We start from the raw sequence: 17574 nt of genomic DNA, 5'->3' as shown, positions 1-17574 counted from the left end.
TGGACAATTAGAAATAATCACTTCCTCCATGCCTAGAAGTAAATCTGTGATTACTATAGACTATAGAGGAAATTGTGCATATCTTTACTGCATGTCTTTAAATCTTGCTCTGAGATTTTATGTTGACTTCTAAACTATTCAATACTATTTTGCTAAGCTCACTATCCTAAAGACTTCTGTGTGTATTTGAAACAGTAAATCAAGTGAAAGAGTGCAATTTGTGCCCTATAGTGAACTATGCAAATGAAGTCCAGTGATCCAGATTATGTGAGCATTGACAGGTAAACAGACTCTGTGCTAAATCTGCAATTTGATCAGAAACCAAACATGACTCATTTATTCAAAGAACAATTATTTATGTTGCAACATTAGCAATTCAAAACATTGTCTCCTTCTTTGAATGTCAATACTGTCTATTCTGAAGGTGAAGTTACTGGTAAGTATCTGAAGCCTAAAATTTTAGGCAAGCTTATATATTTAATAGTGATAATATTATCTTTTAATAATAAAATTTAATCTTAAAATTATTTTTAATTATAGAGAAGTTTCAAAAATAGTGCAAAGTTCCCATGTCCCCTTCAGCCAGCTTCCCTTAACGTTAATCTATTACATCACCAAAAATAATTCATTTGTCAAAACTAAGAAATTAGTATTAGCAGAATATCTAACTAAATCATAAAATTCATCAGTTTTCTTCTTTTTCTGCTCCAGGATTTAATCCAGAGTACTGCGTTGGCATTTAGTCATTATGTCTGGTCTGCAACAGTTACCCAACACTCCAGATTTTCAGGCCCTTGTTACACTTTTGTTCAACTTATATCATAATGTGCTCATCAGTTTCAATTTGTGTGATATTTCTTATGATGACATGAGGTAGAGATGAGGTGCCCTCCTCATATATTATAGAAAAGTAAATAATAGTCAACATTACTTATACTGGTAATATGATCTGTGGTCATTGATTCAGGTGATTTCTGCTGAAGTTTTTTTTTTTTTTATCACATTTGATTTGTTTTAAGTTAGTTACTAAGTGCAGCTTGTGCTTATGAGGAATTGAATTCAGCTCCATCTCATGGAGGGGGTGGTTAAAATTTATATTTGCATAAAAAATGATAGACCATACACAGAAAATTTTTTTGAAAAGTTTATTGTTTTACCCAGAAAGCATAGTGTTTGACTTATGCCTACAATATAAGGAGAGACTGCCAACTCAAATCCCTTTCCTAAAAATATAGTTTTATTGTTTATGTTCCAAGCAAAGATCAATTGGGCTTCACACTATATACTCTGAACACTGATAATACCAACTAACTAACTTAATCAAGCCTGTAAGCAATTAAATATAATTAAATGTTATTGTGTGGTGGTTGTACCAATAATCACATATAGATTGGTAATTATATGATTATCTTCTTATTATTTATAATCACTTTGAAATGAGAAATATAAATTAAGATATATTTTCTCCCTTGAAAAAAATTTATAATTGAGTGGCAAACCTTTCAAAAAGTTGCTTTATAATTAAACAAGAAGATTTGTGTCAATAAAGAACAAAAAACGGGCTCATGGGAACAGGCCAAGCACATGCCAGGAAACTCAAGAGCGTGGATGATTTTGAGGCACGTGAGCCAAAGACCATACTGAGACACATGGGTCAGGGAAGATCAATGTTGGTTTTCAAATGTCATGCTCTACTGAGCCCACTGATGTGTTGTGTTTAGCCATTAGAGTTCAAAACCCACTGTACTTATAAATAATGTTTCAACAACTGAAAATCTTCCCATAAAAATCTGAGTTCCTGACATATCTTGGAAAACTAAAATATCTGGCGATGCTAAGCTGTCAGCCCACATAGTGAGGGTCAGTGAATGCTGAGTGGTTAGTGCCCCTTTTTGTCATTTCCAGCATGCTCCAGCTCCCAAAGCTCCTCTACAGGAACTGCGACTCAGGCTAATTGCCTGTCTGTTTACTCATGGGCTGCTTGCTTACTGATTTTCCCAAATGGCTTCCGTAGGTGTTTGAGTTTCTGATCTTCATCTGGCATTCTTGTATGAACATCATGAAGGTAAGAAAGTTTGGGGTGAGCTTGTGAATTACTCTTATTCATTCCCCTCATGGACATGATATCAGTGCTAAATCTGAGGAAAGAAGATACCACTTAGGTATATCAGATACTTGGCAGTCTGTAATTTGAGTTATGTATACTTGTAGAAGTCCACCCAGGAAAAGGTATTTTCCCATCCCATAGACATATGTTATCAGTTTACTCATTCTCTCCACTTTTATTTTCACTTAGAACATTGTTTCTAAACCTTAAATCTACATTAAGGTCACTCAGAGAGGTTTATTAAAAGTACCGATTCTGGAGTCCATTAACAAATTAATTAAGCCTAAATATTTGCAGTAGAGTCTAAACAGCGAGAGTCTTTAAAAAGCCTCAGTTTGATGGAATATGCACCTGGTGTGGAAACCCACTGATTTAGATGCCTTTGCATTTCAGAAAATGAAGAAACAATCTTCTAGAAAAATTTTTGATTGATAGATCCACCACATCTCCAAACAAAGCAGCTTTCCCCACTCCTGGTCTGAAAGAAAAAACTAAGAAGTCAGCATTGATACGTATGTACTTTCACATCTGACATTTTGTCCATTGTCATTTCTGCACAATAATTCCAAGATCTTTCCCATTTTCCCCCCATTTCTCAGGTCATCCTGTCCACCTGCAATTCGCTCTGCAAACTCCTCATGACCTCTACACCCCATTCTATTCCTGGATGTGATGGCCAATCCTAAGTAATCCTGTGCTCTATTTGATTTCCTACCCTAATCTGTGAAGTGACCTTTTGTTGTCCTCAGCATAATGAAACACACAGCTTCCAAGCTTTCTAGATCTCTCAGGATTAACATCTCTTTTCTGTAAATCTGAATTTCCTATCTATTCAAAAACTTTTATTTACCAGTTACAGTAAACTATTGTAGAAAAAAAGATCTTGCCAAAATTTGACTATTTTAAGTATCCTTCTATTTAAATATTGCAACAGTGTCTAGGGTAAATACTATAATCAAATCTTAAGAGTTTTGCACTTTAGTGCCCCATTCAATTGCAGAATAGCTGTATTATACCGCATGGCCTCTGCTCTTTAATACATGAATAGATTCTCCCAGCCTCTAGATTCCTAGGATATATATATGTAGATATAGATATAGATATATAGATATAGATGAAAGACATGGAATATCATTTTCTTTCATCTCAAAGACTTGGAGAATTATAGGGCCTAGCAGAGGATTAACACCTCTGGTGGAGGTCATACATAAAAATTAAAATATCATTTTTCATTGTGCTGTGCTATACATTGCTACTGAAGCTGCAGAGAAGTTCTCATTACCTCTCTTCAAAAACATTGTAAATTTTGTTAATGCCAGCATCCTGCCATGAATGCCAATTGTATTATTTGATATTTTTTTTACTGTTTTTTTTTCCCTTTCCTAGAACAAAGGGCAAATGAATCAAGGCTTGTCCTTGTCCTACACATTATGACCCCATGTAAGTATCTGTTTTAAGAAAATTTTCTGTTTATTGTAAACAGTAATCTGTAAAATATCTTTTCATCATTATTTTTACAAAAGCCACTCATTCAAAAATGAGTGAGGACATGTACCTACACTGTATTTCACTAAATCTTGAATCAGTGAATAGCAATCTGTCTTGTACCCAAGGACATTGTCTCAGTTGATAATTTGTGCTCAAAGATATTGGAATTGTTAATAAATTTAACTTGACCACAACTTTTATCTACCAATTCTAAGAATGTCAAAGAACTCAAATAAATACACTTGAATCAGTTTAGACTTTGGCTTCAGTCTCTGGTCCATTCAAGACTCCCAAGGGAACAAAAGGTGACCCTCCCACAGCCAGAGCAAGCTGCTGATCTGAGACTTGCAAAGAACATTCCAAATGATATTCTTGCATTTTCCCTTATCATATTAGCGGTCTAAAGGTTTGAGTTAAGATGATGAGGTTCATGTTAAGTCCCACATGACAAATGGAAGCTGAAATTGCTTTTCCTTATCTCAGGCAAGGGAAAAGGGTCTCAATATTACCATAAGAAAAGCTTGGGTTGTTTATTTATTTATTTATTTATTGACAGGCTTAGTGGACAGTGAGAGAGAGAGAGACAGAGAGAAAGGTCTTCCTTTTCCGTTGGTTCACCCCCTAATGGCCACTGAGGCCAGCGCACCACGCTGACCCAAAGCCAGGAGCCAGGAGCCAGGTGCTTCTCCTGGTCTCCCATGTGGGTGCAGGGCCCAAGGACTTGGGTGATCCTCCACTGCTCTCCTGGGCCACAGCAGAGAGCTGGACTGAAAGAGGAGAAACCGGGACAGAATCCAGTGCTCCAACCAGGACTAGAACCCCCGCAAGTGGAGGATTATCCTATTGAGCTGCAGCGCCTGCCTAGCTTGGATTGTGATCCTTAGAGCTGAATATCAGAGTAGAACTCCACTGATTCACGCATGGGAATGAAAGGAACAATCATTGAGACTACTGACAATTGAACTTTCTTTTGGAGCCAAAGTCAGAGATACAAACATGTGAGAATTAGACCGATATAAATGTTCCTCAGGGATAAACTAAGCCTATAGCATGATGAAATATTGCCCGTGTCCATTGCTCTTCAAAGATCCACCTGGGATGATATGATAGAAAAAACTCAACAGATTGCCATTGGGAGTGACTATATCTTGTCTAGCGCTAGAGGTAGATAAAAAAAAAAAAAAAAAAACTGAATGAGTAGAGTCCCCCATGACTAGAGGAGCCTCAGATTAGAAATTCATATCAAGAGCAGAGTCTCCAAAGTGTTGTTTAAGACAGATATAAGAATTGCCAAAATGAGAGGGCCAAGTGCAGACCATATATAAACAGAAAATTTATAAATGTTTCATTTCTACCTCTTTCTCTTTCCTGCACTGCTCATCCTCTGTGCATGATTAAACCAAAGATGCTGGGGACAACTTATGGAATGAGAAAGAGTGGGCAAATAGAAGCCACCTAATCTATTCTCTTTTGGGAATCGAAGTCGTCAGAGGATCTATGTTCAAAAGAAATAAGACACAAATTTAAAATTGTAGGTATTTGTATGCTGTTCTAGATTAGACATGATAATTATTGAATTGAGAGTATTTTAGTGAGTAAAAGTAATAAAAATCCTTACAGTTATCTAAAAACAACTAGAAATATTGTGAAACATGCACTAGGTTTCATCCAAGTTGCTAAAAAAGTAACTCAAGATGGATCTCAAGATGGGAATCATTTATATGAAATGGAAGTAAGGTGCTTTTTGAATACTATCATTTCCCCCGCATCTCTTCCATAAAAAACTAACAATCTGCAGTTGAAATGCTTTCTTCTGCAGCAAAATGTCCTGGTTGAGGTCTGCTATCCAACACCACATGGTTAACAAGGGCCCTGCTGGTAGAGTTGACAGATTAGGCAAATAAATAGAGGATTCTAGAAAAAAAATGAATTTGAGAAAAGTGTGGAGTACTGACTTTTAATATATCCCAAATATTGCACTGAATATATCTTCACTAAAAATTATGTTAATCTGTACCCCAAATTTAACCTGTGTCTTTTAATTTTATCTAGCATCCTTAGCAGGATATTTTGTGATACTTGGAGAAAAACAAAGAAGAGATTCCTACTGTAATAAAGGATTCTGAGTACCCAGGGTTCTATGAATTGTTTAGAAAGAGAAAGGGGAATAAGGACAGAAAAATAAATAGAAAGCAGGGAAATCATGAGAAATGCTTCAGGCAGGTTCCATATTCCCAAAATGCAGGAGGTAAATGTGGCATTAACTTAACATTTATTTAGAACAGGTCATCAAAGAAGGAGGTACCTTTCTCTGAAGGGAGGAGAGAACTTCCACTTTGACCATGGCCTTGTCTAAACATGATCAGAGTCAGTGAACTCAGGGGGCTTCCATAGCCTTGGCAGCTCATGACAAGAGCCTAGGGTGATTACTGATGCCATAAACAAGAGTGTCAATTTGTTAAGTCAACAACAGGAGTCACTGTGCACTTACTCCTCATGTAGGATCTCTGTCCTTAGTGTGCTGTACATTGTGATTTAATGCTATAACTAGTACTCAAACAGTATTTTTCACTTTATGTTTCTGTGTGGGAGCAAACTGTTGAAATCTTTACTTAATGTATGCTAAACTGATCTTCTGTATATAGAGAATTGAAAATGAATCTTGATGTGAATGGAAGGGGAGAGGGAAAGGGGAGGATTGCGGGTGGGAGGGACGTTATGGGGGGGAAGCCATTGTAATCCATAAGCTGTACTTTGGAAATTTATATTCATTAAATAAAAGTTTTAAAAAAATAAATAAATAAATAAAATAAAATAAAATGGTAAAGGACTTGGATCACAAAAAAAAAAAAAAAAAATGTGGTAAAGGCCTGAAATCATAAGGAAACTTTGTTCTACATTTTGTTTTAAAAATCATTCTGCGGCTGGCACCGTGGCTCCCTGGGCTAATCCTCCGCTTTGCGGGGCCGGCACACTGGGTTCTAGTCCTGGTCAGGGCGCCGGATTCTCTCCCGGTTGCCCCTCTTCCAGGCCAGCTCTCTGCTGTGGCCAGGGAGTGCAGTGGAGGATGGCCCAAAGGCTTGGGCCCTGCACCCCATGGGAGACCAGGAGAAGCACCTGGCTCCCGGTTTCGGATCAGTGCAGTGCGCCGGCCGCAGCGCGCCGGCCGCAGCGGCCATTGAAGGGTGAACCAACAGTAAAAGGAAGACCTTTCTCTCTGTCTCTCTCTCTCTCACTGTCCACTCTGCCTGTCAAAAATAAAATAAAAAAAAAAATCATTCTACCCACAGAACTCGTAGAAACAGAGGTTTTGATAGGGCTTTGACAGATGGGTCCTGTCAGTGTTCTGTTTTTCACTGTCTCTCAGTGCCATGCTTACTTTTTCTTGCTTTTCAACAGTGATTTTTGTGTGGCTAAAGTTCAGTTGATTCACTATAAAATCTATTTTATGTGATTCTGAAGGGTCTTATACAGACAACTATTTCCCCAACAGTTTTTAGCTCATTTAAATATTTGTTCCTATGCACATCTCTTTAAACTTATCTATCTTGAACTTTATAAAATCCCAGGCACGCTGCCATCTTGCAAATTACATGTTTCTATTAAATAAGTAAAACTACCAGAAAATAAACTTGCAATCAAAAATGAAATTTAATGCTTAAATCATGTGTTACTTTGATTTATATTCAGGCATATATTTCCTTATCAGTACTCTTGTAAATCAACATTATGGAGACAGGCATCCAAGTATAAGAACAAATGAATATGTATAAACCAATTTGTGTTTGTAAATATGTAGATTGAGTTAGTAAACACCTTAATATCAGTTAGAAATCTGTCCTTGATTATACATAGGAAAGAAGGCAAGCACCAAGGTTTTAGTACATAGCTTAAGAATCTTGATAATATGAGTGGTCCAACTAAAGGTTGCGATGCATACTGATAAGCTGGGTATATTTGTTTATTGCAAATATAAGTGCATGTATGCAGAATATAAGCTCAAAGTCTTTTTTACAACATATTATAAGTTTGGAGTAACTGTTATTTTTACTTAAGAAACTAGCATATTAATGTTATTTAATAACTTTGAGACTATTCATTTAAGAACATTGTCCTTTTTATTATTTCTTATCGCAAATACAAATCACTGGGATCATCAGGTTAAATGTATTTTCAGTGACAATATTTCAGCTTGTTGATTTTGTTTCATGATACCATGATCTTAGCCAGGTTGTTCTGTGCTGAAAAGGTGTTGTTTTGTGTTGCTTTGCTTTTTTTTTTTTGGATAGGGGAACTGAAGATAGAAAAGATACAAATGAAGCCCACAACAACCTTTCCTACATCATGTTCAGACCCGTCTTTACTAGCCAGGCTCACTGGCATTTTATACTAACCAAACCCAAACTGCTACTTTTGCAAGAGATTTGATTAACTCTAGTTCAATGCCATGGGGAGAGGTGTTTCGTGTAGTGCTAAGTCACCACTTCGGTCACCCCCAACCCATTTCTTAGTGTCTGGGTTCAGATCTTAGCTTTACTATACACTCTGAAGGTAGCTGATAATGGTTTAAGTAGCTAAGTCCGTGCCACCCACTTCACAAACCTGAATCTGGTTCCTGGCTCCAGCCTTCAGCCTGGCTCTGAATGCTGCAGGCATTTGGGAAGTGAAGCACTGAATGGGAGAGCTCATCACTCTCTCACTCATTCTCTCTCTCAAATATAAATAAAATAAATTTGTTAAAAAAATCAATTCTCAGGTCAAGAAACAATCATGAATAAATAAATATATAAATAAATAAATAGACAAATGTCATGGTTCATAATCTCACAAAGATAAATTCTTCCCTCTTCTCAAAGAAACACCAGAAGAGATCTTCTTCCTTGTTTTGAGCTATTTGCTATAAGACAGCAATCGCCTACACTAAATAAAATCAAAGTAAAATAAAGGACTTTATCTTGTCCAAGTTGTTGAGCATGTTATATGTTTGAGTAGGAGAGTAGAATCAAAGTATACACCACAAACTACTAGCCATGGTTACTTAAGACAATGCAGGATCATGAAGAGAGGAGGAGAGATCTTTCTGTTTCTTAATATGCCCTTAGATTGTTTTGTTTATTTTAATTAGCATATTTTACCTTTTAACTAAATAATTAATCAAGAAAATTAGACAGAAAGAAGCACAGAGCAAAATAAAAGAAGCAGAGAATTTACTCCAGGCCATGAGTCCTCTATCACTATAAAACTAAAAGACAAAGTGAAAGACAAGTCTTTCAGAAACAAATTATAGAAACAACTTCCAGAGGACCTTGCTAAGGTAGAAGGGTAAAGATATAAGGGCATCTTTTCTTTATATTAATTGTACTTATAAACTGTTTTCTTATAAAGAAAAATATTTTCATTGTAATGGTGGGAACAAATGATGTCTATTTTGCTTTTAGAAAACTGTGTCTTAACCTGGGTCACAGATAATACTCATGTATGTAACCCTTCCCTCTTCATACTGTGCTTTGGCATGAACAAAGAATTTCAGAACAAATTTCCAAAAACATAGCATGCCTTTTATCTTAATGCATCACTGCCTAGATAACTGAATATGAGACATATTTTCATATATACTGCATATCATACTATAGCAGTTTTGTCAATGAAATTCAATCCTGATTCAATGCATGCCAATTAATGTTTAACCTGAAAAACTAGCTTGTATAAATATGCAATGAAGAAAAGGAAAATTGTGAAGTTAGTATTTCACAGAACCCCTTAAAGTACAACTGTCATCCACATCAAAAAGTTGATTGATTTTTTAAAACAAGAAATTGATTCTCATATGGACAGTTCACTTCCCAGCTGATTCTAAGTGGGCAACAGCGAGTAATGTAAAAAAAGGAGTTGCTTGGGTGCAGGTTCTAGTCCCGGCTGCTCCTCTTCTGATTCAGCTCACTGCCAGGGCCTGGGAAAGCAGTGGAAGATGGCCTATGAGCTTGGGCCCCTGTACCCATGTGGGAGACCAGGAAGAAGACCCTGGCTCCAGACTTCGGATCGGCTCAGCTCCGGCTGTTTCAGCCATTTGGGGAGTGAACCAGTGGATGGAAAGCCTCTCTGTCTCTTCCTCTCACTTTCTGTATTTCTACCTCTCAAATAAATAAATAAGATTTAAAAGAAAAAAAAAGGAGCTGCCAAGAGCAAATTAATAAATATAAGTAAACAAACCATAAAACAAACAAAGGCTAATAAGTTACCTTTTTTTGTTACTGTACTGAATCTTTCCATTGCATTGAAATTTGCTTAGTGTTCCCTCAATCAAATTTCAAACTTCATGATGGTGCAGTAGGGGAGTTAGCTTAAGCTTAATCTATGACACAGAAATCTAGCTGAGGAACAAAATATGTCTGAGAAGAAATTATTTCTTTGAAGGTGAGAGATGTTCATAAGAAAAAGAAATTCTTAAGACAAATAGATTTAGGTAAGTGAATTCAGATCAAGGACAACACATCAGTGACTAAGGGAGACTCATTGTAAGTACAACATGAGAGCCTTTGAAATAGTCCCAGTGATGTTCAACCCAATCAGGAGAGAAAGGGGACTACATTTAAATAATAAGGAAGCTAATGGCCTAAGAGATACAGCATACAAAAAAACATATTTTCAGACTTTGGGCAGTGTCACTTTTTTAGGGAAGTCTACTCCATTAGAATAAAAGTAAAGCAATTTGTCAACATTTTATCTTATTTAGTTTTATCTTCTATTAGTTTTTATATTTTTGGACTCATTTTCCAGTGTCCTCCCCTATTGTCTCACAATCTTCCATATTAGAATTTAAACTCCATAGGAGTAGGGACACTACTTCATTTACTGTTTCATTTCTAAGCTCCAGAATATAACCTAGAGTATGGGAGGCACTCACAAAATAATTTTTGAATATTAAGTAAATTCACCCAAGGTGAAATGAGTCACCTACATTTTCAAAAACTATCTAAGAGATTCTAATTATATTTATTCTTTATTCTGTATTTATATAGATTCTGACAGTATATTTAGAAATCAGAGTCAAAAATGTTCTCATGTAGTATCACGTGTCTCTTTCACTTTGGGAAAAGTTTCCTGTTGGAATACACAGCAGTTCTTGAGGTCAATGAAATTCCCCTGAGCCACCAATCCCACAGAATCCTCATCTCGGTACCTGAGGCAATCCTAGTATTGTGTAAGCAGGCAGCCATCAAGACCAAGAATCATTCCTATGCTTGACTGTAAAATAAATATGTACTGGGCGTGGGCAGGTGGACAATCTAGCTGACAAAAGCAGCCTCCCAGTTAGCTCAAGAGAGGCGCTTCCTCTTCCACTGTAACAGAGTTCTGACCTGTAATTAAAAATAAGGTTTTCATAAGAATAAGGTTAACTCCACTTTTCTCAAGTTCATTAATCATCTGGACTTTTTAGATGCATTATTTGTATTTTGCTTTATATTCTTAGAAAATGAAAATCTAACTGTAGGTAATCAAATTTAGAAAACCAGTACTATTCTTTGTAACAGAATAATATTCAATATATGCTATATAATAATATAATTTTAATGTATTTAAATTCACTAAGTTTTCCATCTGAAGAAATACCCTATTCTCAGCCTACAAATATCATGTATACCTCAGTTTGTCAAAGTATTTGTATTATTTACCAAGCTTCAATTTAAACATTTCTTGTATCAATAAAATATTCTATATAGTGCTTATTTAAGAAACAAAATGGCGAAATTAGCAAATCACTTCCCATTTGATATTAAAACCTATAAGAATATTAAAATAATAGGATTTTAATTTTCATTAATATTCAAATAATTTAAAATAGTCATGTCAATATTAATATTAGTAGTGTATAAAATTTATACAGTAACTTTCATGGAGCAAATAAGATTTATATATTCAACTAACTTAACAAATACAATATGAGTATTATTATTTTCCTCAAATTATGATGCTGTTTTACAAAAAAATACTGTGAGACAAATAGGTTGAACAATTTGCTCTGATCACAAAGCTATAATTGATACACTTAGGACTCAAGTCCAAGGGTAATTCCTCCAAGTCCTGTGCTCATTCCTTGAAGTTATATATAGCTAATTATGACCTATAATATGAATCATTCCCAAATAAAAATATTCTCTTTTCAAAATGTAGTGATCAAAATATAATGTACACTTTTACATAAAGATATTGTTCTGAAAAAACAACAGACTGTAAAACAGCATCTTTATACACACACAAACACAGAAAAATCCATTTCTTAATTATTTCAATAGAATACTAAGAATTTTTAGGTGCATTCTATGTTTACCCGACTGCTTTACATAAACATGATCATTGCCACAGCAGAGCTTAATATTCAAAGAGGGTTACATCCTGAGAGGTGCAATGAGGTGAGAGGAAGTTTAAGAATATTTAAGACACTTTGGTTTCTGCTTGTGAGATTATGGAAATTACTATCAGCTGTGAAGTGTGACTCATATCTTAGCATTGCAAACAGTATTTTTTTTCCAAAAGAAATCTATTTAGCAAGAGTGAACTGAAGTATATAACTACTTGAACATGATATTCTTTTTTCATTCCAATGCCTTTGATCTCTGGCTCTAGATCTGAGGACGATGGTTACTTTTAAATAGAAGATTAGATGATGAGCTTGTAGCAAAAACAAATGTTCTGCAAGGAAATAGATTGCATTTCTGGTGGTAAACAAATTAAAGAAAGTGACATGGTCCTGGACAACCACCCCTACCAGTAGGAAGCAGACAAATAAATACCAATTTCCTTTATGGTCACTGTACTTTACCTTTGAGGACTAGTTGGTTTCCAGAGAGAGAACTGACTGGCCAATGAGTGCCCCTACTATAATCCCGGGATCATCCCCTTCTGTCCTTGGCTGTACCGTATTGAGTTGCAGAATTGATAGGTGGAAAGAAATGCTTCACTCGTTTACTTTTGTTGAGAAAATATGTTTTCCAAAGAAGAACTAAAGCTAATTAGGATTCAGGCTTTGTGTATTTTTTCTTTGCTTTCACATAATACCTTCAATTTCTATGTTTATTCATACCATATGTACTCACATCATCACCTACCTTATTACATTTCCTCTGTGGCTGATACGTGGGAATTTTATTCCTGAAAACTCATTCTTCAAATCACATTTAGTGGAAGAATTGGTAAAAAATAGGGATAAGTATAGTAATCTTTCATTTTTATAATGACAGACAACCCTCTGCTTCTGATCTTATAATTGTCTAAGAGAATTGATTGCACTGTGATTTTCATTTCATCATATCTCAACCTTCCCAAAAGAATGTGTGCTACTTGAGGACAGGAGTTATGTTATGAATTTTGTCTTACTTTAAATATTATTCAGGGAAGAGGGCATTTGCAGCTACAGTTAAGTAGCTGCTTGATTGCTGTGTTCATGTCTGAGTTTTCGTGTTTGAGTCCCAGCTCCACATTCAATTGCAACTTCACGTTGATGCACACCCTGCAATGCAGCAAGTGTTGGCTCCAGCAGTTGGTTCACTTGTTGCCTTTATGCAAGGAATGAATTGGGAGATAGGAAATCCACTCTCTCTCTCTCTCTCTCTCTCTCTCTCTCTCTTGCTCTTTCTCTCTCTCTTTCCCATTCTCTCTCTCTCTTACTCTCTTTCACTCTCACACGCACAAAGAAATTTTTAAATTTCATAATGTTGGCCAGCGCCGCAGCTCACTAGGCTAATCCTCCGCCTTGCCACGCCAGCACACCGGGTTCTAGTCGCAGTCGGGGCTCTGGATTCTGTCCCAGTTGCCACTCTTCCAGGCCAGCTCTCTGCTGTGACCAGGAAGTGCAGTGGAGGATGGCCCAAGTACTTGGGCCCTGCACCCCATGGGAGACCAGGAGAAGTACCTGGCTCCTGCCATCGGATTAGCGCGATGCGCCGGCCACAGAGTGCTGGCCGCGGCGGCCATTGGAGGGTGAACCAATGACAAAGGAAGACCTTTCTCTCTGTCGCTCTCTCTCACTGTCCACTCTTCCTGTCAAAAAAAAAATTCATAATGTTTAGCATATTTCAAGCACAAAAAAATAGATGAATAACATAAATAAGAAAAGAATGAATAAAATGTTTAAAAATAGAAATCTGTAAAATTGTGCTTTAAAAATATGCTAAAACATTCTGATATGTGTCTCTAGGTCTCATTTACTATGCACTTTTATCTTGTTGTATGATTTATACCCTTGGTACAGTTTCTATTCTCTATTTTAATTTTCTGTTTATTTCAGATAGAAATTCTTTTTTACTATTAACAAAATCTACTGGGAACAATCAAATATATTCTTCTCTCCTCAAGGCTGCGAAGCAGCTTGATTTAAGAGCCAAACAAAAACTTCATCAAAATCTTGTATAGCAATGTTCATTTCTTACTAGCTAGCTTTTCATAACCAAAGTACCTGAGGAGAGTTCATTTATAAAGGAAAGATTTATTTTGATGAATAGTTTGGAGGCTCATAGTAAACAATTGCTTGGGCTCCATTGGTTAGGCATCTGAAGAACTTAGAGGATGATAGGATACTGATCACAAGGCAAGCCCGAAAGCAGAGAGAACCTTCTACTTGGTGTGTCATAGTAATGCCATCATGATCTAATTGTTATACTCCACCCTAGAAACTAATACCATCTGATAATTTCCCATAGGCTACTCCTTCAGACACTGTAAGTAGAGCAAGACTTCACCAAAATCATATTATATGACTTGGGAATAAATCATGTACATGAACTTAAGACCCCAAATATTGTTTATATCATAACATAAACTAAGTGACTTTGGCATCTTAGTTAAGCTTCCTAATTCTCAGTTTCTATATCTGCAAATGGAAAACATTACTTGCTTCATAAAGCCACTTTAAGGCTTCAGTTAAAGACGCGTATGTAACACAACAATGCTTGAAACACTGTATAGACCTTCAACTACTAGTACTAATTAACATTAACATTGGCTTTGGTTATTATTAGTATATGAAGGTTTATAACATATAACTTATTAGAATTAATTAGTGGTAATGCATCAGTAAACTCCTCAATACATTGAAGTAGTAAATTTCACTTCCTTCATAATACAAATACCAATAACCAATAATAATAATAATTATCAAAAACAACAAGAAATATACAACATAAATACAAGGTAAAGACAAAATGAATCCTGAAATGTTGGTTTCTTGGTGGGAAGGAGGAATTTCATCTATGTGTCATCCAACATAAAACTAGAGATAACTATTTTTAAATTTTTTTGTTTGGCCATTGAGTCATAGGAATTCCTTATACAGAATATTTTCCTTTGCTGTGAGGAAGACCTTGCAATATTTGGATGTAGTTTAACTTGTTTTTGTTTTTGTTACCTTGTTTTTGGTGTCATTTCCTTGAAATCATTGCCAAGACAAATGTAATGAAGCTTTTCCTATAAGTTTTCTTCCCTAAGGTTTATAGTTTACAGTCATTAATTAAATTTCAGTAAAATTTAGTAGGTAAGAGTCACACTGCATTCTTTTAGATGGCAACTAGCAATCTAAATAACAGCTTATTTGAAAGTGTTCAGTGGACAAGTTTCCAATAAACACTATTTAAAGTGGTATTATTGAAGATTATTCATTACCACTTGCTCAGTTTTTTTTTTTTTCCAAGAAAACTAACAGACTTGATGACAACATCAAGTTTTGTTTGTTCAGAGTTGCTCTAGTGATCTGGAGCAAAAATATAGTCTTAATAATATAAATATTGAGCCTTATTAACTTGATAGACATGTACTTTATTTTGTAATTTTTGCCTCCCCATGAAAATAAACTATTTTTGTTATCAAAAGAAAGACAATAATTCCAATTTCAAATATGAACCAAGTATGCTGAAAACAAGAAAAATGTCTTAAGTGTTATTTAATTAAATTTAAGAATTATATTCTCTGTACTTAAACAGTGATAATTTGGTGTTGTAATACTTATTTCTCAAAACAGTTCACACTCCAAATCTCTTTTGATTGTTTCTTTATAAATAACCTGTTATCAAAATATTACCTTACAACCAAGGAGAAAAATAAAAGACTATTTACTTTACCAAACTTCTTTCTTCCTACACATTTCCCTCATTCCTCAGTCTTCTGATGATTAAGCAGAATGAATTGAATTAAATGAGTTCTTGCCTACCATTGTTCATTAGATAATTTTTCTTGGACCTGGGTAAAACACTATTCAAGGCACAAAATTGCAGCAATGCCTTGAAAATACACTGATATGCCAGGGGCCAGAGGCAAATGAAAATGGCGGTCATTTCCTAATGCCAGGTTTTAGAGGCTCCAAAATGACGTTTATTTCCAAAAGGCAGCCTGAAATATGCAAAATTTTTGTCAGTCCTGAATTCAATCTACTCCTGGTTGAAAATACAAGGACAGTTTGTTATTCTAGTAATTATCTGACTTAAAAATTGATATGAGGAAATCTTTTTTATTTCTTTGAGAGCAAAGTAAGATTAGAAAGAAGCAAATAATATGCGGTAGACATTTTAGCCAAAATTTAGCTTCACTGGTTTTATTGCTATAAATTTTAACACGTTACATTAAAATGAACATTAAGATTGGGAGAAAACTAATGGTACCTCAAGGATCACAAAATGCATAAAGCAGTTGAAACTTGTAAAGAGAACTATCAGGACCCCACAATTGTGTCTAGGTCACTGTGTTGGTCTCAGTGTTGAAATGTGGCAGGTTGTTAAATAATAACCTTATTAAGTGAGTCTAACTGCCTCCCAAGTCTTCTGTTAGATAGGCATACATTACACCTCTCTAGAGAAATTTTCATGAGTACTTACAAGGGCCGTAATCAGAGCTTACAAGGACTAGAAAGTTGATTGGAAGAGAAGATACGAAAAGGTTAGAAGTGATTTTCAGGTCAATAAAAAAAGTTACAGCTGCTTTCACCGCCTTGGCCGCAGCCATGAGCATGCTCAGGCTTCAGAAGAGGTTCGCCTCCAGCGTCCTCTGCTGTGGCAAGAGGAAGTTCTGGCTGGACCCCAATGAGAGCAACGAAATCGCCATTGCCAGCGCCATTCAGCAGATCTGGAAGCTGATCAAAGAGGAGATGATCATCCGCAAACCTGTGACTGTCCATTCCCAGGCTCGGTGCCAGAAAAACACCTTGGCATGCCAGAAGGACAGGCATATGGAGGTAAGCGAAAGGGTACAGCCCGGATGCCGGAGAAGGTGACCTGGCTGTGGAGGATGCGGATTTTGCGCCGGCTGCTCAGGAGATACTGTGAATCTAAGAGGACTGACCACCACATGTATCACAGCCTGTACCTGAAGGTGAAGGGAAACGTGTTCAAGAACAAGCGGCTCCTCATGGAGCACATCCACAAGCTGAAGGCAGACAAGGCCCGCAAGAAGCTCCTGGCTGACCAGGGGGAGGCCCGCAGGTCGAAGACCAAGGAAGCCCACAAGCGCCATGAAGAGAGCCTTCAGGCCAAGGAGGAAATCAAGATTCTGTCCAAGAAATGAAGAGAAACGACGCCCCCTCCTGTCTGTACATAGCGGCCTTGGGGATTGCCGTGCGTCGGGCATCAAATAAAACACGACTTTATCCACTTAAAAAAAAAAAAGTTACAGCTAAGATTAGAACATTAAAACATAAGGAAAAGAAAAAATTATTTTCTATCAGTGAAAAGATTTTGCAAATAATCCAGTTTTTTGGGAAACAGAAAACCCCATAGAACAGGTACAACGTAAGTCTTAGATTTCTGCAAAGAGGAAAGAGATCAGCTTCATCAAAAGCATCGGAAAGGTCATGGCACTAAGCAAAGATACTTCTCACTTTCTCTGCCAGTTTGAGCAAAGGAAATGACTCACAGTACCTAGAGACACTCAGCAGAAAGTGTTAAAATGAGATTGGTGGCTTTGCTTAAGCGAATGTATTGGTGTTAGACATTATGTTT

General features: G+C 36.2%; 1 pseudogene; it reads left to right on the top strand.

Moving 5' to 3' along the window:
- Positions 1–16580: 16580 nt before the first annotated feature.
- On the top strand, positions 16581–17140 carry LOC149126496 (large ribosomal subunit protein eL19 pseudogene; annotated as a pseudogene).
- Positions 17141–17574: the final 434 nt, after the last annotated feature.

This window comes from Oryctolagus cuniculus, chromosome 5, assembly GCF_051225735.1.
Source record: "Oryctolagus cuniculus isolate XC-2025 breed Fujian yellow rabbit chromosome 5, ASM5122573v1, whole genome shotgun sequence".
In the NCBI taxonomy this organism is placed as follows: Eukaryota; Metazoa; Chordata; class Mammalia; order Lagomorpha; family Leporidae; genus Oryctolagus; species Oryctolagus cuniculus.
This window is presented reverse-complemented; position numbering and strand designations above follow the sequence as displayed.